The 24639-nt window shown below is 47.6% G+C and overlaps 1 protein-coding gene across 1 annotated transcript in view; it reads left to right on the forward strand.

Moving 5' to 3' along the window:
* The first annotated feature begins 374 nt into the window (after nt 1–374).
* CDC42EP4 (CDC42 effector protein 4) overlaps nt 375–24639 on the forward strand; it is a 36965-nt gene continuing 12700 nt past the window's right edge. The window contains exon 1 of the mRNA XM_040330994.1: nt 375–482. The gene's annotated coding sequence lies outside the window, so the exon portion shown is untranslated. The remainder of the gene's footprint in view (nt 483–24639) is intronic.

Here is a 24639-nt window from a genome sequence, read left to right on the forward strand (position 1 = left end):
GAACGAGTTAATAAGTTGCAGATTTAGAAGGATTGTATGGACTGTAGCGGGTCATGGGAGATCTTTAGAGATTGATTTACATATAAAATCCACCAAACACAGAGATAAGATCACCAATCACCCGGCCAGACCTATTCATTGCCCCCTAATCCAATCAGAGGCGGCGTTTTCAATGTTATCTGGAATCCCTACAATGCAACAATGTAACCTGCGCACATCCTATACAATGACCCCCCCATGGGTCCCCCCTGTCTGCCCATTGTCACAGGTAAAGCCATTTATCTGGAGAAAGGGGCGGGGGGAGGAGGCGTGGCCTGCCCGGGGCCGGGGGGCGTGGCCTGCATTGTGCTGCAGCTCTTTATGTGTCTTGCTCTCTCTGGCACAGAGTCACACGTTGGGAAATCTGCTGGATGGTGCAACTGCTGAGCTGTGCATTCACTTCTCAGGCTTGTGGACTGCTGTGGATTAGCAGAGCCGACACTGTGAGTAGAAAAAAAAAGGATCTCCCCTTTAAATGTTATTTTTTTAAATATTTATAAAAAAAAATGTGATTGCTTTGTGTGTGAGATGGGAATGCAGATCTTACTCAGTGCCAGGGAGTTCAGCACTGCAGTGGTTACTGGCAGAGGCACCGCCTGCTCTCTCTCTCCCCCCCATTGCCTCTCTCCCTGCTGAGGTCCCTCTGTTTTCACATAGGGACACAAAGGCCTGCCTCTGAGTGCTTTGCATTGTTTGGGGGGGGGGGGGGGGTGGGTGTTCCCTGCACTGAGCTGGGGGGGGGGGGGGTCTTTGTGATGGCCAATGGATCTTGCCCATCTCCTTGTTGTATTTGTTTGTCTATTGGTCAGATTGCTTCCTATTCCGCCACCACAAAGCCAGGCGCAGGGTTAAAGTTCCTCATCCTGGTCACAACAGTCCCCATTGATTGACAGGCCGGCTCCAGCCAATGGCCGACTGCGCCAGGAGCAACATTTACTTAGGGCCCGGAAAAAGTTATTGGTGGCCACACACCGTGCGATTTTTATTTTTTTGTAAGCAATACGACCCATTTGTGCCCGGCGTGCACCAGCGACAAAGCGTAGCGACTTTCATAAAAGCGAGTTCGCAGAACCCTTCTAGCATGCTACACTAAACCTGGAAAAAGTTATTGGTGGCCACACACCGTGCGATTTTCATTTATTTTTTGTAAGCAATACGACCCATTTGTACCCGGCGTGCCCAACGACAAAGCGTAGCGACTTTTTTAAAGGCGAGTTCGCAGAACCCTTCTAGCATGCTACATTAAGACCGGAAAAAGTTCTTGGTGGCCACACACTGTGCGATTTTTTTATTTTATTTTATTTTTTTGCGAGCAATGCGACCCATTTGTGCCCGGCGTGCACCAGCGACAAAGCGTAGCTACTTTCTCAAAGCGTGTTCGCAGAACCCTTCTAGCATGCTACACTAAACCTGGAAAAAGTTATTGGTGGCCACACACACTGCGATTTTTATTTTTTTGTAAGCAATACGACCCATTTGTACCCGGCGTACACCAGCGACAAAGCGTAGCGACTTTTATAAAGCGAGTTTGCAGAACCCTTCTAGTATGCTACATTAAGACAGGAAAAAAGTTATTGGTGGCCACACACTGTGCGATTTTTTTATTTTATTTTGCAAGCAATGCGACCCATTTGTACCCGGCATAGCGACTTTTTTTAAAGCGTGTTCGCAGAGCCCTTCTAGCATGCTACATTGTATTTTTAGTTCAATCTTATTTTATTGAGAAAGGAGAGGCGCACATTACACAAGTAAAACGTTTGTTGACACAAAGATAGTAATACAGTAAAACCTTGGTTTGAGAGTAACTTGGTTTGAGAGCGTTTTGCAAGACAAGCAAAATGTTTTAATACACTTTTGCCTTGATATACAAGCGATGTCTTGATATAAGAGTAGCGTCATGTCACAACTGAGGATAAAAAAAAAAGAAGAGAGGAGCCTCTAAGTGTAGCAATATGGTTACATTTAATGAAGGTACAGTAAAACCTTGCTTTGCGAGCATAACTTGTTCCAGAAACATGCTTGTAATCCAAAGCACTTGTATAGCAAAGCAAATTTCACCATAAGAAATAATGGAAACTCAAATAATTTGTTCCAGAAACATGCTTGTAATCCAAAGCACTTGTAGATCAAAGCATTTTTTTTTTTTACAAAGTATAAAAGAGAAGAGAGGCACCACTAAGTGTAGCAATAAGTTGCTAAATGTTGTCCCTTCATTGAAAGTAACCATATTGCTACACTTAGAGGCTCCTCTCTTCTCTTTTATACTCAGTGGTGACATGACGCTACTCTTATATCAAGACATCGCTTGTATATCAAGGCAAAATGTATTAAAACATTTTGCTCGTCTTGCAAAACGCTCTCAAACCAAGGTTTTACTTTACTGTACAACATTTAGCAACTTATTACTACACTTAGAGGCGCCTCTCTTCTCTTTTATACCCTGTAAAAAAAAATGCTTTGCTATACAAGTGCTTTGGATTACAAGCATGTTTCTGGAACGAGTTATGCTCGCAATCCAAGGATTTACTGTAGACCTTTCAACATTGGAACCATAATATTGTCACATTGTATCGAGAATTTCTTTGCTAATTTAGTATACAAGCCTGTGTAGCCGTATCATCTAACATAACATATTTGCTACAATTGGACATTTATGATTCTAGATTTTGATATATGTTTATATTTGCTACATTGTTTTTTTTTTAAGTTCCTCGAGTGCCCCCCCCCCCCCGCCTACGATGAGTGCGGCTTTGAAACCGTGCTACTATAAGCGTGATTTCAAAGCCGCCGGTCAGCGCGATTTCATACACAGCTGTCAATGCAAGTCGCACATGAAATGCCCAAAATAGCGAAGGAACGATTTTTCTACTTTATTTTGCACACCCATAGAGATACATTAGACATGCGATTTACAAATCGCACCTGAAGTCACATCTAATGTATCTACGTGGGTGCGATTTAAAGTAGAAGTTTCACCGCTGTGAACTGGGGTTTACGCCGAGGAGCGGGTTTGAAATCGCAGCTAGTGCAGCTGCATTGGCATGATTTGCGACCTGGTTCACACTGGTGCGATGCGAGAACCCTGCAAATCCACTGCGGGGTTCCCGGCATCGCACCCGACTCGCACGGCAGTTCACACTGCCATGTGCGAACTGCTGGGGAGCTTAATTGTATGTCAACGGTACCCCCATTTCAGCTTGCGTATCGCACTGCGAACTGACAGGCCGGACATGAAATCGGATCGCATATGTGTCAACACCCATGCGATCCGATTCTGGTCTGAACAGAAAAATGGGCCCTGTGCGTGTTTGGCCCACGAATGCGGTGCAATGTCAGCCATACTTTCTGTATGTCTGAAATCACATCGCATGCGATGTGAACAGCAGTGCGCTGCGAATCACATGCAATGTCTGGCATCGCACAAAGTGTGACCTGGCCCGCAAACTGGCATTTCAGTCCAACTTTGGGGGCAATTTGACAAACGTCTGTTCGGGTTCATGCACAGAGGTTTATTGAAATCGCCCCCAAAAGGACCTACTTTCGGGAATCGGTGCGGCTGCGCAAAATTCCTGCGCCGCATCGATTCAGACGGTGCCATTGCAGGCAATAAGCTCCGATTTGTCATGCGATTTGACATGTCAAATCGGGCCAATGTGAATGTAGGCCTAAAGATTGCTTGGAAAAAGATTAATAACCCTTTAACCACTTCCATACCCAGCAGATTGCGGCATTCCTCCCCTACGTTTAAATATCATTTTTGTGCTAGAAAAATATATATATTTTACACACACACACACCGTATAAGCCGAGGCACCCAATTTTACCACAAAAAACTGGGAAACGTATTGACTCGAGTACAAGCCTAGGGTGCCCATGTGCATGCCTCACTGTGCCCATGCCTTACTGTGCCCATGCCTCACTGTGCCCATGACTAGACTTACATTTAACATGGGAGTCTATAGAAGGGGTAACCGGATTTGAAAAATCGGTGCTCCCCGGCCGTAGGTCCCCCAGACAGAAAACTTTGCACACTTGTGAAAGAGAACTGGGGCTACATGTGTGCCAAGTTCTGGGTCCAGGGGACCTACGGCCGGTCGGTACTGGGTCCCCCAAAGTTACCGGAGAAATTACAGTTTAACATGGGAGTCAATGGAAGGGGTGCCCGATTTTGAAAAATCCGTGCTCCCCAGCCGTAGGTCTCCCGGACAGCAAACTTTGCACACTTGAAGAAGAGTGGGGCTATGTGTTTGAGGTCCAGGAGACCTACTGCCGGCCGGTACCGGGTCCCCAAAGTCTGGGAGATCAGGCACAAAAAGGTGACTCGAGTATAAGCAGAGGGGGGCAAAATGTGCTGAAAAACTTGGCTTATACTAATATATATATATATATATATATATATATATATATATATATATATATATATATATATATATATATATATATATATATAACAACATTTTTCTCTATATATATATTTTTTTTCTTTAGCAGAGACTCTAGGGCAGGGGTGTCAAAACTCAATTTCATTGCGGGCCACATCAGCATTATGATTGTCCTCAAAAGGGCTGGTTAAATGTTCAGCGCATCATTAGCTGTCAAGAGCCCCCCCCCCCCCCCCACTCTCCCTTACATCACAGTGCACCCCCCTTTCCTTATGCTGCTGCTGGGAAGAAGCTGGATGCATTGCTTGAAAGCAGAAAGTAAGGGTCTGGAGGAGGACCAGAGGAGGGCTGGAGCTGCAGCTGCAGGAGAGGTGCGAGGGCCACATGAAATGGCCTGGAGGGCCGGATTCGGCCTTGTGTTTGACACCTGTGGTCTAGAGAATAAAATGGCAGTCATTGAATTTTTTTGACATGCGGTGCCGAATCCGGACCGATCAGGTGAACGAAGCCTAAATGCGAGTGTGTTCTACGTTAGCGCGTCCGGCAAGTAGACTAGAACGCACAGCACCATGCTAGTCTTATGTTAGTAGATTTTCAAACAGACGTTTTTATGGACAACCTGCATCTCGTGAAAAGTTCAGGAGCTACTTTTGGGGCGGCATGCTACATGCGATGTGGGTTTGTCGCAATTTATCGAGCGACAATCACGGCAGAACCACACCACGATTTTAGGTACCTTTCAAATGATCGGCATCTCAAATGTGCGTTTTTGCAATTTGTCATTCACACCTCGGTGCTTTGAAATCGCAGAATCGCGGCAAATCAAAAAAACAAGAGGTGTGAATGCGGCCTCAATCAGCTGCCTTATGCGCAGCAAAGTAGCTCATGCACCTTTTTATACTTTTTATATTTTTTTGGGTGCTATTATAACAATAAAACGGCGACTGAAGATCTGCAGGATTTTTTTTTTGTGCAGTGCGAAAAACGTACAAATTTGCCCACGTTCGCAAAATGCTAAAAGTGCGAATGCAACTTTGTATACAATTTGATAAAATATGAAAATATAAAATGTTTGCTTTTGCTACAAATGTAACATTGTGAGATGAGAGGATGGGGCTCCCGGCCGCCAAACACACGAGGAATCATTACCATAAATATTTCTACAAACAAAGAAGAAGAAAAACTCGTCCAACGCAAACTTGTGCTGCAGATTGTAAATCGAAGGTTTAACCACCTTTTTTAGAACTTTTTGCTTACAAAAAGGTTAAAATCAGTAAAAAGGAAAATATACGGCGCCAACAAAAACTAAAACCTAATAAAGCAGCAGCTAAAAAGTGAAATGCACACTAATAAAACAAAAATGGGGTTGTAGCCGCGCTAAGCCAACCTGGATGAGAAGGTGAAACACACTATATATATATATATATAAAAATGTATTTATATCTATAGTAGGGTTGTCCTGATACCGAGCATTTGCGCGAATACTTGTACTCGCACAAATGCTCCCGATGGCGATACCTGGATTGGGAAGTCGGCGGGCAGAGTCAGCGGGCGGAGTGTGGAGCGAGTCCTGAAGAAAGTAAGCTGGCAGGGAGTTCAGAGTTCAGGGAGCAGCCGCATCATCATTTGGGAATCGGCGACCGGAGCCGTCACATTCGGTCGCGGAAGTGACTGTCCGTGTTGCCGTCAGTGCTTGAAATTCCTGACGCCCATCTTGGTACACCCTGCACTTGGCCACAGAATGCCAGCAGCGGACATCTTGTTACACCCAGCCCATATAGTTTGGGCTGGGTGTAACAAGATGGCCGCTGCTGCTTTTAGTGCAAGGAGTACCAGGATGGGCGTTGCAGACAGCCTTCCCTAATGGCATTTTAGTGCCTGCCCATCAGTGCCCATAAATGTCACCTATCAGTGCCCAATGCCCATAAGTGCCAGCCGCCAGTGCCAGCAAGTCGTCAGTGCCATCCGTCAGTGCCAGCCAGCCGTCAGTGCCAGCCAGTCTTCAGTGCCATCCATCAGTGCCAGTAGGGCTGGGGAAAAAAATCTATTTGAATCTTGAATCGAGTTGGGAGGTCAAATAGATTCAGATTTTGACCAAATCGATTTTTTTTCCATAGGACCGGCGCTCTGCGGACTAGGCCAGAAGCCGCGGCCTCGCCTAAAAAATCCTGCCCGCAGCTCGCCGCAATGCAAGCATCCAGTCACTCGCCACGTTTTATTTACCTGAAGCTGCAGCCCCAGTAACTTCCCGGTAATGAAAGTTGCGAGTGACTGGATACTTGCATTGATTTAGGTATTATGTGGATAGGTCAATGGTCACCAAAAAAGGAAAAAAGGCTCACCATAGCACAAATCCGATAACAAGGAGATATTGAATATGGTTAGACAACACTTGCATCAAAAAGGTAGATAAAAGCAATGAATAGCAACAAGTAGCCGGCCGGCTGACAAACGTTTGTCCACTCAGACTGGAAAACGAGATGACGTCAGCACGTCAACTCCTCCTGACGCGCGTTTCGTCGTCTTGGGCCCCCTACTTGTTGCTATTCATTGCTTTTATCTCCCGTCCTTCCCCTGACATGTCACGGATCGTCTGTTCCCTGTAAACGGGAACAGCGATCAGTGACGTGTCACGGCAAGCCACGCCCCCTAACAGTTAGATGCACTCCTTAGGTCACACTTAACCCCTTCAGCGCCCCCTACAGGTTAACCCCCTTCACTGCCAGTGTCATTTTTACAGTAATAAGTGTGTTTTTATAGCACTGATTGCTGTATAAATGACAATGGTCTCAAAATGATGTCAAAAGTGTCTGCCATAATGTCGCAGTTACGATAAAAAACAAAAAAATAAAATCGCTGATTGCCGCCATTACTAGCAAAAAATGTGTATTATATATATATATAAAAATGCCATAAAACTATCCCCTATTTTGTAGACGCTATAACTTTTGCGAAAACCAATCAATAAACACTTCTTGCAATTTTTTTTTTTTTTTTTACCAAAAATATGTAGAAGAATACATATCGGCCTAAACTAAGGAAAAAAATGTTTTTTTTATATATTTTTTGGAGATATTTATTATAGCAAAAAATATTGCATTTTTTTTTTCAAAATTGTCGCTCTATTTTTGTTTATAGCGCAAAAAATAAAAACCTGCAGAGGTGATCAAATACCACCAAAAGAAAGCTCTATTTGTGGGAAAAAAAGGACGCCAATTTTGTTTGGAAGTCACATCGCACGACCGCGCAATTGTCAGTTAAAGCGACGCAGCGCCGGATCGCAAAAAGTGGCCTGGTCTTTGGCCAGCGAAATGGTCCGGGGTTAAAAGGAAAAAAAAAAAAAAACGACTAAAAGGAGGGCGTTCCACATTATTAAGCAGAGCGCCATTTTCAAGCAATATGGGGAAGAAAACGGATCTCTCCGCTGCCGAAAAGAGTGAAATAGTTCAATGCCTCGGACGTGGGATGAAAACATTAGATATTTCACGAAAACTGAAGCGCGATCATCGCACTATTAAGACGTTTGTGGCTGATTCGGAGCACCGACGGGTCCGTGCGGATAAAGGCACACCGAGGAAGATTTCCGCCATCTCCATGCATCGGATCGAGAGATCGGCTGCTAAAACGCCATTACATAGCAGCAAACGGATCTTCGAAGCCGCGGGTGCCTCTGGCGTCCCACGGACATCGAGGTGTAGAGTCCTCCAGAGTCTTGCAACTTTGCGTAAACCTTCCATTGGGCCGCCACTCACCAATGCCCACAAGCAGAAACGGCTGCGTTGGGCAGAAAAACACATGAAGACTAATTTTCAAACGGTCCTGTTCACCGGCGAGTGCCGTGCAACCCTGGATGGTCCCGATGGGTGGAGTAGTGGATGGTTGGTGGACGGCCCCCCTGTTCCAACAAGGCTGCGACGTCGGCAAGGCGGCGGCGGAGTCATGTTTTGGGCCGGAATCATGGGAAGAGAGCTGGTCGGGCCCTTTAGGGTCCCCGAAGGTGTAAAGATGAACTCTGCCAAGTATGTGGAGTTCCTGACTGACCACGTCCTTCCCTGGTACAGAAGGAAGAAGGATGCGCTCCGTAATAAAATCATCTTCATGCATGACAATGCCCCATCTCATGCTGCAAAGAATACCTCGGCATCAATGGCGGCTATGGGGATCAAAGGAGAGCAAGTCATGGTGTCGCCTCCGTCCTCCCCTGACCTCAATCCTATTGAGAACCTTTGGGGCATCCTCAAGCCAAAGATCTACGAGGGTGGGAGGCAGTTTACATCCAAACAGCAGCTCTGGGAGGCGATTCTGACATCTTGCAAACAAATTCAAGGAGAAACTGTCCAAAAACTCACAAGTTCAATGGATGCGAGACTTGTGAGGCTGCTATCAAATAAGGGGGCCTATGTTAAAGTGTAACGTGACCCGTTAAAATGTTTAGAAAGTTAAAATATCGTTCAAAGTTTGATTGAAATAGCTTTTTTTTATATATACACCGTATATACTCGAGTAGAAGCCGAGGCCCTAATTTTACCACAGAAAAATGGGAAAACGTATTGACTCGAGTATAAGCCTAGGGTGAGAATGCAGCAGCTACTGTAAGCGGAAAAGAGGGTCAACAATGCCCATTTGCAAGCCTCGCTGTGCCCATTTGCAAGCCTCACTGTGCCCATTCTCACTGTGCCCATTGCAGCCTTACTGTGCCCATTCTCACTGTGCCCATTGCAGCCTTACTGTGCCCATTCTCACTGTGCCCATTGTAGCCTTACTGTGCCCATTCTCACTGTGCCCATTGCAGCCTCACTGTGTTCATTCTCACTGTGCCCATTGCAGCCTCACTGTGCCCATTCTCACTGTGCCCATTGCAGCATCACTGTGCCCATTCTCACTGTGCCCATTGCAGCCCTACTGTGCCCATTCTCACTGTGCCCATTGCAGCCTTACTGTGCTCATTGCAGCCTTACTGTGTCCATTCTCACTGTGCCCATTGCAGCCTTACTGTGCCCATTCTCACTGTGCCCATTGTAGCCTTACTGTGCCCATTCTCACTGTGCCCATTGCAGCCTCACTGTGTTCATTCTCACTGTGCCCATTGCAGCCTCACTGTGTCCATTCTCACTGTGCCCATTGCAGCCTTACCGTGCCCATTCTCACTGTGCCCATTGCAGCCTTACTGTGCCCATTCTCACTGTGCCCATTGCAGCCTTACTGTGCCCATTCTCACTGTGCCCATTGCAGCCTTACTGTGCCCATTCTCACTGTGCCCATTGCAGCCTTACTGTGCCCATTCTCACTGTGCCCATTGCAGCCTCAGTGTACCTGTATTCTTGACAAGCTGCGAGCATCCATTTTTCAAAAGTCACGGCTTCCTCCTGGTCCTGTTCCGTGATAGGCGTTTGACACTGTGTTCCGCTACCGCCTATCACGGAGGTCCTCTCATTTTCTGACTCCTATCAGACACTGTGTTCAGTGTTCCGCCAATCACGGACCTTCTTTCATCCTCGGAAAAAAGGACGTCCGTGATTGGCGGAACACAGTGTCTGCTGGGAAACTGAGTCAGAGGATGAGAGGACCTCTGTGATAGGCGTTTGACACTGTGTTCCGCTACTGCCTATCGAACGGGACCAGGAGGAAGACACGACTTTTGAAAAATGGCCGCCCGCAGTCCTTCAGGTACACTGACTCGAGTATAAGCCAAGGGGGCCATTTTCAGCCCTAAAAAAATAAAAAAAAGTCTGAAAAACTCGGCTTATACTCGAGTATATACGGTAATCTGTATTTATTTAGAACATACATAACAAGTTATGGGAAACCACAGTGCAAACATGGGCCACAATGAAAACGGGTAAACATAACTCAATTCATAAGGTTTGACGTAACAGGAGATCATGGAACTTTTCCCTGTGCTAGTACAACATTTCCACTGGGAGGAGGATAGTCCGCCCCGCTAGCAAACTTGTCCACCAATTTTCACCGGGGTGGATGATCACCATTCTCAGTGAGAGCCCCCGCCCTCATACCCACTTTGGGGAGGGGGGGGCAAAAAAAGCCTCCACCAAACCCTCCCCGGCCGAAATCCGGCCCATGGGCACGAAGGGGCGGGGGACCCAGCCCCCCTTGTGGAACCATTCTCCATTGCCAGAAGAGGAAGGGACATCTTCTGTTTAGGAAAATCCAACCCAGGCCAGAGGTTGTACCCATTAAATTGTACAAGGCCCAATCTGAATAAGCATGTGTGGACCCACAACCCAACATTCAAAAGAAATAACTAAAAAGGGGAAACGGAGGGGTAGGAAAGTCAGAGAGAGGGGATGGGGGGGGGGGGGGGGGGGACACAGAGGACTGCCTCCACCTGGCGTGTATCCATGCCACAACGAGGCGCTTTCAATTATTGGCTCACCGTCGGCGCTCGGCTTGATATTGAACCTCATGTGCCCCTGGTCTCTGCCTCCAGGATTTACACTGCGTCCCCGAAGGGAGGGCTCCACAAGTTTCAGAATAGCAGTGTCTAGCCTGGAGAGCAGGGCCGTCTTTAAGGCAGGGCAAAAGGGGGTCCCGTCATTGTTGTGGGGCCCAAAGCAGCTGCCTCATACTTGCCAACTGTCCCAGTTTAAATTCCCTTGAAGTTTTAGTCCTGCGCTGTGTCCTGATATCTCAGTGTGAAGTGCAGTTTCGGATTGTACTCTTAATAGTTGATAACATGAGAATTATGCTGACTGTTTACATCATTTATTTAGGTAAATGAGAAAAATATCATTGGCATAATTTGGAACAGTGTGTACAATAAGCTTCCCTTGAGTTCTTTTGCGGGCAAACACCCCCCTTTTTTTTTGCGAGGGTTTGGGTGCCATAATAACTATAAACGACGACTGAAGAGCTGCAGGATTCAAATTTGCCCACGTTCACAAAATGCTAAAGTGCGAATGCAACTGACTACAATTTGATAAAATATGAAAATATAAAATGTTTGCTTTTGCTACAAATGTAACATTGTGAGATGAGAGGATGGGGCTCCCGGCCGCCAAACACATAAGGAATCATTACCATAAATATTTCTACAAAGAAGAAGAAAAACTCGTCCAACGCAAACTTGTGCTGCAGATTGTAATCGACAGTTTAACCGCCATTTTAAGAACGTTTTGCTTACAAGTTTAAATCAGTATTTCTTGCTAGAAAATTACCTAGAAACCCCAAACATCCACCAGCGATCATTTGTGCAATTAGTTTCCCGGGCAAGGGTCAGGGCGGGCAGGAAGGCGGTGAACAGCCATGTAGTCCGTTTCCTAGGCAAAGGGTCAGGGCGGACAGGCGGCAATCAGCTGCGCCGTCCGTTTCCCAGGCAAGGGTCAGGGCGGGCAGGTGGCAATCAGCTACGCAGTCCGTTTCCTAGGCAAGGGTCGGGGCAGGCAGGCGGTGAACAGCCATGTAGTCCGTTTCCTAGGCAAAGGGTCAGGGCGGGCAGACGGCAATCAGCTACGCAGTCCGTTTCCTAGGCAAAGGGTCAGGGCGGGCAGCAATCAGTAGCACAGAATCAGTTTTCGCAAAGGGTCCATCTGTAACGCAATCTATTTGCCAGGCAAAGAGTCAGGGAAGGGAGCAGTCAGTAGCATGATCAGTTTCCCAGGCAAAGGGTCAAGGCGGGCAGCAATCTGTAGCATTTATCGGCTTCCCAGGCAAAGGGTCAGGGCAGGCAGCAATCAGTAGCAGGATTGGTTTCCCAGGCAAAGGGTCAGAACAAGCGGCAATTGGTAGCATCATCAGTTTCCCAGGGAAAGGGAAAGGGCAGGCAGCAATCAGTAGCATAATCGGTTTCCCAGGCAAAGGGTCCGGGGCAGGCAGCAATTGGTAGCATAATCAGTTTTCCAGGCCAAGGGTCAGGTCAGGCATCAATCAGTAGCATAATCGGTGTCCCAAAGCAAAGGGTCCACGGCAGGCGGCAATCTGTAAAGCAATCCTATACCCAGGCCAAGGGTAAGGGCAGGCAGCAATTGGTAGCATAAGCGGTTTCCTAGGCAAAGGGTCAGAGGCAGGCAGCAATTGGTAGCATAATAAGTTTCCAAGGCAAAGGGTCAGGTCAGGCATCAATCAGTAGCATAATCCGTGTCCCAAAGCAAAGGGTCCACGGCAGGCGGCAATCTGTAAAGCAATCCTATTCCCAGGCAAAGGAAAGGGTCAGACCAGGCAGCAATCGGTAGTGTAATCCATTTTCTTTGCAAAGGGTCGGGGCAGCTGGCAATAAGTAGCTCAATCAGTTTCCCAGGCAGGAGTCAAAGCTGATAGTGTAATCTGTTATCTAGGCAAAGGGTCAGGGCAGGCATCAACAAGTATAACATCAGTTATCAAGAGGTGTTCAGCAAACAAGAAGAGTCAGAGGCAAGGCACTTGGTGTACAGGTGCCAGGAAACAAAAATACAACTCCCTGGGCATGATCATTTCACTCAGAGCAGAGGAGCCCAAGCCACTGCCTGACAATGAGAGCGCCTCCTAGAGGTGGCCAGTGAGAGCAGAGGGAGCATTGCCGGTCATGCAAAAGAGCGGTGGTTGCGGAAAAAGAGAGGGGCATCTCAAGCTTCCAACTTCTCTGAAGACTCTGTGTTATGGAGATGAAAAGGAGGGGGAGGTGTTCTGTGGTCCTGTCCTAAGGTGACAACACTGCTCCACTCTGGATACATCTACAATGAGTTGTCACTCTAGTACAGGAAGTGTGTTACTGGCAGGATCACCAGATGCAAAAGTAAGACACTACATGTTAGAACTGCTAAGCAGCAATATATTCTTTTTTTTCCTTGGACTTCGATACCCTTTAATGATGCCTTGTTTGCCCTCCAGATCTGTGATATCCAAATGGACGGCAGAACAAATTGTTCTCAGGCAAAGTCCATCCGATGACTATATTGGGCAAGGTTTGGAATGGTACCAAGTGACCTTTTTTTATTGCATCAATTAATTGTTCTACATAGTTAGGCTGGAATAAAAAAAAAAGACCACCAAGTACAACCAATAGAAAAAAAAATATATAATAGACAAGTGGAGAAGCTCCACATACATAATCCTTAACCCACAGTTGATCCAGAAGAAGGCAACAGACAAGGTTTTCATGAGGGAGATCTGAAGCATGGTTCCTATGACTGAGAGGGTCTTTGGGGACACCGTAGGTTTCACGGACGTTGGTTGGGGACACCGTAGGTTTCACGGACGTTGGTTGGGGACACCGTAGGTTTCACAGACGTTGGTTGGGGACACCGTAGGTTTCACGGACGTTGGTTGGGGACACCATAGGTTTCACGGACGTTGGTTGGGGACACCATAGGTTTCACGGACGTTGGTTGGGGACACCATAGGTTTCACGGACGTTGGTTGGGGACACCATAGGTTTCACGGACGTTGGTTGGGGACACCATAGGTTTCACGGACGTTGGTTGGGGACACCATAGGTTTCACGGACGTTGGTTGGGGACGCCATAGATTGTACGGTAGTTTGTTGAAGACACCATCGATTTCACGGAGGGTCTTTTGCTGGGTACACACCATCAGTTTATTTTGTTCAACCCAGTGGGCTGAACGAAAAACAAACTGAAGAGCTCTCTGGAGGCGCTCACTCTGCTAACTATCCAATGTTAGTACGGTGATCCCTCCGCTGAGCTATTGTGTGATAGTAGGAGGGATGGCCCCCCGACCCCACCAAAACACACCAGTTCAGCGCTGGCAGGGCTGATCTGTTGCCAATCGGATGCTGGTTTTCCAGCATGCCCGTTCAACAGAAGTTTGGCTGGCTTCTGTCGGATGGGCTGGTGCACACACGGGCCGAATGTCGTCAACGTTTTTTGTTGAACCGGCTGATACCACCCAATATTTGTCCATGCGCACCAGGCTTTTGGAGGACACGGTAAATTTCATGGAGGATCTTTTGGGGACGCGTTAGATTTCATGGAAGGTCTTGGAGGACACCAAAGATTTTATGGGGGGTCTTGGGGGACACCAAAGATTTCATAGGGGTCTTGGGGGACACCGTAGATTTCATTGAGGGTCTTGGGGGACATGGTAGATTTTATGGAGGGTCTTTGAGGACACCGTCGTTTCTATGGAGGGTCTTTGAGGACACCGTCGTTTCTATGGAGGGTCTTTGAGGACACCGTCGTTTCTATGGAGGGTCTTTGAGGACACCGTCGTTTCTATGGAGGGTCTTTGGGGACACCGTAGATTTCATGGAGGGTCTTGGGGGACACCGTAGATTTTATGGAGGGTCTTGGGGGACACCGTAGTTTCTATGGAGGGTCTTGGGGGACACAGTAGATTTGATGGAGGGTCTTGGGGGACCCTGTAGATTTCATGAGGATCTTTGGCGGACATGGTAGATTTCATGGAGGGTCTTTAAGGACATCGTAGATTTTATGGAGGATCTTTGGGGACATCATAGATTTCACAGAGGGTCTTTTTTCCCCATTGTGTGAGAGTTGTGCCATGGCTTATTTAAATGCAAATCACGCAGCAGCGTCCTTTTCACCCGTCCTTTGCATAGACTTTGTATTTCCTGGCTGTAGAGCGCGGCTCTAGCTGTCACATATTTGCAGTATATTGCTGTTTATTTGCTTTTAGTCTAATAGGCCAAACGTTTCATGGTTGCTCATTATGTGATGGAAAGTCAGAGTGCCGTTAATGTGTTTGGGGCTGGATGGGGATGGCAGAGTCACTCCAAAGACACGTGAAGCGGAGGGAGCGCCATGGGGCGATGCGTGCCGTTGGTGAAGCGGGTCCCATCTGGGAATCGGCCATCTGTCACCACAGATCTTATCTTCTCCTTGTGATGTGAGGAGAGGAAGCCGAGTCTTTGGCCTCATCAACTGATTAATTATCGCCCAACAATACGCCAGCGTGCATCGCGCCACCCGCCGGGAGCTTCCGGGGCCACTACATCTACAATTGCAGGCTTTATGTCACAGGGGTTTGATAACGCTCATGGGTGACTACCTACCTTCAAGGGAAAAGCCAGAATCATTGCTGATCCGTTCCTGAAAAATGCCACCTCTGTATTTTTTTGGGGTCAGTGAACCATGTGAGAATGTCTGCGCCCCACGCATGCTCGGGTCAGCAAGTGACTTTACTTAACAAGGATCATTCCGTAGCTTTACAAGCATGCGTGAGCCAATTCCTGTCATGTGACGATCTACACCAACCGTATAATTATAAAAGAAAAAATGAGCTTCACATTTTATCATTAAAAAGTCGCCCCTGAGTTCCAGCCCAATGACTTTACCTAGGCAGAGATGATGTCATCAGTTTGCTTCAGGCAGAAGGAGGCATTTCCTCAGTCTCCTCTCCCCCCAGTGATCAGACTGTACATTCTAACTTTGTAGAAAGATGAGGAAGCATTTCCCCAGTCTCCCCTTCCCTAGTGATCAGACTGTACGTTGTATCCTTGTTGAAGGCAGGAGCCATTTTCTCAGTCTCTCCCCTCCCCCCTTCATCTAGGGGGCAGAGACAAGACCAGTCCCCCTGCACAAGGAGAGAGAGCAGAGATGTGGGAGGGGCCCAGTAGACTCCGCCCATTACAGAAAACGCCAGGAGGAGCAAAGACGAGACCAGTCCCCCTGCACAAGGAGAGAGAGCAGAACTGTGGGAGGGGCCCAGCAGGTTCCACCAATTCCTGAAAACTACAGGAGGAGGCGGAGACCAGACCAGTCCCGCCGCACAAGGAGAGAGGGAGGCAGTGATCGGTCTTTATTACAGGAAGTCTCACACTGGATCACTGCACAGATCTGGAAGAAATACACAAAGCTCACCGAGAGTCAAGAAGAATAAAACCAACCCATTACCCTTGAAGGGGAACTCCGGCATAAGCAACAATGTGTGTAGATGCAAGAGACATGTGTGTTTCTTCGTGAATCATTGATGATGTGTGTCCTCGTCTTAGTATCACAACACCCTAAAGGCTCCAACCTGCCCCGTGGTTTCTGAACTGGAGTTGGCTGGAGTCATCACCGTGAGCTGGTTATGAACAAGCGACAACTCGATTTCTTTGCTATAAACAGATGAAAATGGGCGGGGCTGTGACATCACATGACCGCAGGCAGATCGGTTGTGTGGCATCGGTGCCAAGGCAGCTGTTAGAAGACTGTTTAGACACTGCTGGTGAACCGAGGACAAGGCTGGGCAAAGCCCATAAGTTGGCCAATCTTCAAAAAAAAAAAAAAAAAAGGGATCACTCCCATCGTTCCTATAGTGCCGTGGTCCTCAACCATACTGAGGCCAGGGCCCGGTAAATTCTTTCCGAAAACCTTCCTTATCCCCCCCCCCTAACAGTAAAAATAGGTGTATACTCGTACAATAAAATTTTGGGAATACGTATTGTAATGTACTAGAATATGTATTGTAATGCTAGAAGGCTGTGGATAGGGCTGGGCTGTCACTTTGGGGCAAAGGGTTACCGGACAGGTCTGGTGGCCTTGAAAGGGGGGGGGAAGAGCTTTCTGGAGGTTGTCTTCTGGAATCTCTCTCCAAGAAGCTATGGGCTTTGCAGGGGCACTGCAGGCCACTAAGTTGGAGGCACTATTTGGGTGGGGGGCTGGAGGCTCTGCAGCATGCTAGATGGCAAAGCAGGGGGGCTGGGAAATGTTGGGGCACTGCAGGCCACAATGGTAGGTTGGGTGGCACTGTGGGACACTGTTGGAGTGGAGGTTAGGGGCACTATGAGGGGGCTGGAGGCATCTAAATGGCACTGAATGGGTCTGAGGGTTGTCAGGTGGGTTTTGGGGCACTGTAGGATGTTGAGGGGCATTGTGGGTGCTGAGGGCTCTCTGGGGGCACTTCAGGCCACTATGGAAGATTTGGTTGTGGGAGGTAAGGGGATCTGTTGCTGCCTGGAGGCCCAGGGGTTGGGATGCCGTGGCTGGTGAAAGTTTCAGAGTCTGGTGGCCTTGAAAGGGGGTAAGATTTCTGGGAGGTAGCAAAGGTCAACTACAGGGCCAGGGATCTCTGGAAAGGGCTGTAGGGTCTCTCCGGGAAGCTATGGGCTTTGCAGAAGCACTGTGGGACACTATTGGAGGCTGGAGACATGCTAGATGGCACAGCAGGGGGCTGAGGGCTGTCGGGGCCTTGGGGCACTGTGAGAGCTTGAGAGGAACTGCAGGCCACTATGCTAGGTTGAGTGGCACTGTGGGAGACTGAAGGGCACTGGGGGACACTGTTGGAGGTGTGGGGCACTGTGAGTGGGAGTCTGGTGGCACTGAAGTGGGATGAATCTTCTGGAAGTAGCTGGGGCAACTGTGGGGGCTGGGATCTCTAGAGTGGGCTGGGGGTATCAAGGAGGCGGTGGGCTTTTCAGAAGCACTGTGGGAGATTGGATCCTTCTGCGGTACACTGTTAGAGGTTGGGGGCACTATAGGTAGGAGTCTCTGAAGTAAACTAGACAACACCATTAGGGGGGGGGGGCGAAGGCTTTCAGGGGGCCTTGGGGCACTGTGGGATGTTGAGGGGAAGTACAGGAGGTTGGGTTGTGGGGATTACGGGATCGGCAGCTGGCTGGAGGCTCTTGGATTGGAAGTGGCCTAGGAAAGAGGTTCTGAAGTCTGGTGGCCTTGTAGGGGAGGGGAGCTTTCTAGAAGTAGCTGGGGGCAACTGTGGGGCCGGAATCTCTGGAGTGAGCCAGGGGTGTCTCCAAGAGGCTGTGAGCTTTGCAGGGGAACTGTGGGAGATTGGAGGGTGCTGTAGGACACTGTTGGAGATCAGAGGCACTTTGGGGGGCTGAAGACTCTGCAGAGAACTAGATTGCATGGTGTGGGGGGCCTTGGGGTACTGTGGAATGTTGAGGGGCAATGCAGGCCCCTACAGGAGGTTGGCTTGTGAGGGATCCAACTGCAGCTGGCTGGAGGACCAGGAGGGAGGCCACGGCTTGATGTTTGAGAACCTCATCTATAGAGCGCTCAGTAGCTGAAGTAGAAGTGCGGGAGTTGATTGATTTGGCTCCTAGGCTTAGTCCTGGACCTCGCCGGATGTCACTGCCAGCCTGTTCCAGGGCTTCAGCCCTCGGAGGTTGGGTTGTGGGGAGTTGGGGGATATGCAGGAGTAGGGAGGCCATGGCTCGATATTTGAGAACCTCGGCTTCAGTAGCTGAAGTAGAAGTGCGGGAGTTGATTGATTTGGCTCCTAGGCTTAGTCCTGGACCTCGCCGGATGTCATGCCAGCCTGTTCCAGGGCTTCAGCCTTGGAGGTTGGGTTGTGGGGAGATATGCAGGAGGAGGGAGGCCATGGCTCGATATTTGAGAACCTCGGCTTCAGTAGCTGAAGTAGACGTGCGGGAGTTGATTGATTTGGCTCCTAGGCTTAGTGCTGGACCTCGGATGTCACTGCCAGCCTGTTCCAGGGCTTCAGCCCTCGGAGGTTGTGGGGAGTTAGGGGATATGCAGGAGTAGGGTAGGCCATGGCTCGATATTTGAGAACCTCGGCTTCAGTAGCTGAAGTAGACGTGCGGGAGTTGATTGATTTGGCTCCTAGGCTTAGTGCTGGACCTCGGATGTCACTGCCAGCCTGTTCCAGGGCTTCAGCCCTCGGAGGTTGTGGGGAGTTAGGGGATATGCAGGAGTAGGGTAGGCCATGGCTCGATATTTGAGAACCTCGGCTTCAGTAGCTGAAGTAGACGTGCGGGAGTTGATTGATTTGGCTCCTAGGCTTAGTGCTGGACCTCGGATGTCACTGCCAGCCTGTTCCAGGGCTTCAGCCCTCGGAGGTTGTGGGGAGTTAGGGGATATGCAGGAGTAGGGTAGGCCATGGCTCGATATTTGAGAACCTCGGCTTCAGTAGCTGAAGTAGACGTGCGGGAGTTGATTGATTTGGCTCCTAGGCTTAGTGCTTGACCTCGCCGGATGTCACTGCCAGCTTGTTCCAGGGCTTCAGCCTTGGAGGTTGGGTTGTGGGGGGATATGCAGGAGGAGGGAGGCCATGGCTCGATATTTGAGACCCTCGGCTTCAGTAGCTGAAGTAGAAGTGCGGGAGTTGATTGATTTGGCTCCTAGGCTTAGAGGTGGACAAGCTACTGTGACTGGAAGCCGGTTCCAGGGCTACCGGTCACTTAGCATGCAGCCCACTGTGCTACAGACCTGATCAGATGGCAAGCAATCAGAATTCAGCGCTCAAAAGTTTGATGCAGTCAGACCAATAAGAAGCGGGTTCGACTGGCGTGAGAACAAAGCCCCCCCCCCCCTGTATATACAAGGCCAGCTTTGTTCTGTATCTTGTTTAGAGGGAAATTTGGCGTAATTTCCCATATTAGATTTAGTTTTATTGGAAGTTCTCAGAACTTTGAATTTTCTCTTGGTGACGGTTCCTCCCTGCTCAAGGGACTTTCAGTAAGTGAGCCGTCTGTGTGACGCCATCCCCCCCGTGACTCACCGGCCCAGTGAAGGATATTCCCTGCTGGGAGGGGGGGGGGGGGAATATTTAAAAGGGACTCTCTCGACTTTGGCAACATGAAAAAAATTCAGTTTACTTTTTACTTCCTCAAAAAAAAATCCTTTTGAATTAAGCTAAAGCAATTACTTAAAATCCATTGTTACGTTACTACATATGAGCTGAAAGTTGAGATCAGGCTTCAGTGGGGTTACCCGCTTCCTGAGCAGGGGCAAGTTGAAGGAGGAGTTGCATAGGGGGGCGTACAGGGCAGGGAGGCTCTATGGGGTTCTAGCGCAATACGAAAAGCAGGCGGGGGGACCCCGCCCACTCTGCCAGTCATTAAAGTGGAGTTCAGTTTAAAAAAAAAAAAAAATATTTATTAGAGATATTATATATATATATATATATATATATATATATATATATATATATAAAATACACACTTTTTTTTTATTTTTTAGCAGAGAATAAAATGGCGATTGTTGCAATATTTTATGTCACACTGTATTTTCTCAGCGGTCTTTCAAATACAAAAAAATTGGGCTAACTTTACTGTTTTTTTAATTCATTAAAGTATTTTTTTCCCCCAAAAAAATTGTATTTGAAAGACCGCTGCGTAGATACAGTGTGACATAAAATATTGCAAAAATCACCATTTTATTTTCTAGGGTCGCTTTTACAAAAAAAAAAAAATATCAAATATATATATATATATATATATATATATATATATTTTTTTTTTGCAGAGACCCTAGAGAATAAAATGACGATTGTTGCTATATTTTATGTCACACAATCTTTTTGGATCTTTTTTTTTGCGCAACAACTAAAAGACTGAAAATTTGGGGAAAAAAATACGTTTTTATTTTTTTCTGTAATTTTTTTTGTAAATAAGTACGTTTTCTCTTTCAATTACGGGCACTGATATGGCGGCACTGATGGGCACCGATGAGATGGCACTGATGGATATCGATGAGGTAGTACTGATGGGCACCGATGAGGTGGCACTGATGGGCACTGATTGGCGGTGCTGGTATGCAGGACTGATGGGCACTCATAGGCGGCACTGATGGGCACTTATTGGTGGCACAAATGGGCACTGATAGGTGGGCACTGGGCATGGATGGGCACTGTGGGGTGGCACTGATGGACACATGTTGCCAGTCAGTGCCCATTTGTGGGCACTGATTGGCATCTTTTTTCTTTTACTGTCCTTTTTTTTTTATTTCTTTACTGCCTTTTTTTTTATTTTTTTGCCCTTCCCTAGTGGTCCAGTGTGGCGATCCGAGGGGGGGCTGCGCTGATAAACAATCAGCGCAAACCCCCCCCCTTGTTAGGAGAGCCGCCGATCGGCTCTCCTCTACTCGCGTCTGTCAGGAATGAGGAAGAGCTGATCAACGGCACTTCCTGTTTACATCGTGATCAGCCGTGATTGGACACGGCTAATCACGTGGTAAAGAGCCTCTGCCGGAGGCTCTTTACCGAGATCGGAGATGCAGGCTGTCAGACTGACACGCCGATCGCCGCGCTACGCGCCCCTACGGGCACGCGCAGCATGAAATCCTGCAGGACGTCCAGTCAGGATTTCAGAACCACTTCCCGGACGTCAATCTGTTATTGACCGGGCGGGAAGTGGTTAATGAATTTAAAAAAAAAAAACAGTAAAGTTATCCCAATTTGTTTTGTAGAATGTGAAAGATGATGTTACGCCGCGAGAATCGCGATCTTTATTCTAAGCAAAAAATAAATAAAATCGTGATCCTCATTTTTCCCCAGAATCGTGCAGCTCTAAATGTTGTTGAATAAACTTTGCAGCAGCAGCAAAGTGAAGCGTTGTGACGTGACATGTACAGGCGCCCCCCCCCTGTCTGCGGCCTATTGCAAGCTTTAGTTGTTCCAAAACTGGCGTTTGCCTTTAAATGTGAGTCCTGTATGCAAAGTGTTCAGAGCCTTGTAGCGATTCCTCCCGGCTGTAAGAAGTGAATTCGGGAAGAGGACTTTGCATACGCGGCAGCTGCCTGCACACAGGGGCCCTTAGAGGGGCGTGGTCTAATCTATTATACGGCGATTTGAATGAGATCAATAAAAACAATACCAGCCAGACCGAAATCCTCATCCTACATGAATCCCAGATGGCCATATATAGTCATTAAATAAAGATACGGAGTCCTCCCAGCCTCAGAGTGGACGGGATTCCCCGCAAACATTCATGAGACGCAGCTGGCTCTGGTTAGCACTCTACATGTGGCTACAGGGAATGTACAACAAAAAAAAAAAAGAAAAATAGATTTTTTTATATACAGTGCTTGTATTTATCAAATTTAGAGCTTTGTTCTTTACACATATCTTTCAAGATTGCTAAGCAGTCTGTTCACAGTGCTCTGTAGCTCAAGTTACTGCTTTGCACACAGGCAGGGTTCTGGGCCCATCAGTTCAAAAGGGGGGGCATCTGCTGAGCAGATAGGCTGTCGAGAATTGGAACAGTGGCGACAATTAAAGGGCACAGTGGCTGTGTTTGATGGCATGGCACAGTGGCTGTGTTTGATGGCATGGCACAGTGGTGACAATTGATGGCACAGTGGCTGGGTTTGATGGCATGGCACAGTGGTGACAATTGATGGCACAGTGGCTGGGTTTGATGGCATGGCACAGTGGTGACAATTGATGGCACAGTGGCTTTGTTTGATGGCATGGCACAGTGGTGACAATTGATGGCACAGTGGCTTTGTTTGATGGCATGGCACAGTGGTGACAATTGATGGCACAGTGGCTTTGTTTGATGGCATGGCACAGTGGTGACAATTGATGGCACAGTGACTGCGTTTGATGGCATGGCACAGTGGTGACAATTGATGGCACAGTGGCTGCATTTGATGGCATGGCACAGTGGTGACAATTGATGGCACAGTGGCTGCATTTGATGGCATGGCACAGTGGTGACAATTGATGGCACAGTGGCTGCATTTGATGGCATGGCACAGTGGTGACAATTGGTGGCACAGTGGGGCTGCAATTGTTTGGGTTTTTTTGAGCACCAGTCGCCACTGGTGGTAGACAGCATTGGCTGCTCTGGGACTGGCAGTTCCACTTCAGCTAGAGAACCCCCCCACCCCCCAATCCGCCGCTGTGCGTCCCTTTTGAACGCAGCCTGGCTCCTCTCACAGAATGTAAACAATTCAGACGGGCTGCAGCTAAAATTCAGCACATGAGAGGCATCCAACCCCTCCCGCCTCCTACATACATTTGGCATGAGGTCACCTGTGTGCCAGAACGCCCCGAGACTTCACGCCTCTTGCACATGAATCCGTTCGCTCAGATTTTTTTTTTATTGCGATACATTCTTCTTAAAGTGGACCTGTCCCTAAAATTTACTTTTTCACATGAATTAACCACTTGCTTACTGGGCACTTAAACCCCCCTCCTGCCCAGACCAATTTTCAGCGTATGGTATTTGATCACCTCTGCAGTTTTTATTTTTTATATAAAATAAAAAAGACAGATTTAAAAAAAAAAAAAAAAAACATTTATATATATATATATTTGCAAACAGGTAATTTTTCTCCTTCGTTGATGTACGCTGAAGAGGCTGCACCGATGGACTGCACTGGTGGGCACTAATAGGTGGCACTGATGGATGGCAGTGATGGGCAGCATTTCCAGGTGCCAGGCAGCGTTTAATGGGCACACTGGCTGCAATTGTTGTTTTTTTTTTTTTAAAACAAATTCAGTTTGTTTTGCCCCCCCCCCCCCCCCCCCCCAAAAAAATTGAGCACCAGTCGCCACTGCAAAAGACTTCAAGCCGTTATTGATGTTAACCACTTAAGCCCCGGACCATTATGCAGCTAAAGGACCAGGGCCCCTTTTTTGCGATTCGGCACTGCATCCCTTTAACGGACAATTGCGCGGTCTTGCGATGTGGCTCCCAAACAAAATTTACGTCCTTTTTTTTTCCTACACAAATAGAGCTTTCTTTTGGTGGTATTTGATCACCTCTGCGGTTTTTATTTTTTGCGCTATAAACAAAAATACAGCGACAATTTTGAAAAAAAAAAAATGCAACATTTTTTACTTTTTGCTATAATAAATATCTCCAAAAAATATATAAAAACAATTTTTTTCCTCAGTTTCTACCTATTTTTGGTAAAAAAAAAAAAAAAAAAAAAAAAATCGCAATAAGCGTTTATTGATTAGTTTGCGCAAAAGTTATAGCGTCTACAAAATAGGGGATAGATTTATGGCATTTTTATTAATATATATTTTTTTTTTTACTAGTAATGGCGGCGATCAGCGTTTTTTTTTTTTTCCGTGACTGCGACATTATGGCGGACACATCGGACGCTTTTGACACTATTTTGGGACCATCGTCAATTTTACAGCGATCGCTGCCACAGGCCCACTAGAAAGCACAGGGAAAGGGTTTGTTTTACACTTGCCTCTCCCCGTTCTTCAGCTCTCTGACCCGATCGTGGGACACCGGCGGTGATCGGGTCATGGCGCACAGAACCGTGTCGCGAGCGCGAGCGACCCACTGCTGGGCTTCTTAAAAGGGGACGTACCTGTACGTCCATATGCCCAGCCGTGCCATTCAGCCGACGTATTTAGTCGTGCGGCGGTCCTTAATCGGTTAAAGGGGGGCAATACACGGTATTAAGAAGTGGGGTATGTAAACTTTTGATCAGGGTCATTTGGGTAGTTTCTGTTGCCATTATGATATGAAAAGAGTAAACACAGTTGATTGATAATAAATGGCTTCGGCCAATCACTAACCATGAGTGAAAAATGGCGAAGAAATCGTAAATTCTGCCAGGGTATGTAAACTTATGAGCACAACTGTATAAGT

This window comes from Rana temporaria, chromosome 12 (assembly GCF_905171775.1).
Source record: "Rana temporaria chromosome 12, aRanTem1.1, whole genome shotgun sequence".
NCBI lineage: Eukaryota > Metazoa > Chordata > Amphibia > Anura > Ranidae > Rana > Rana temporaria.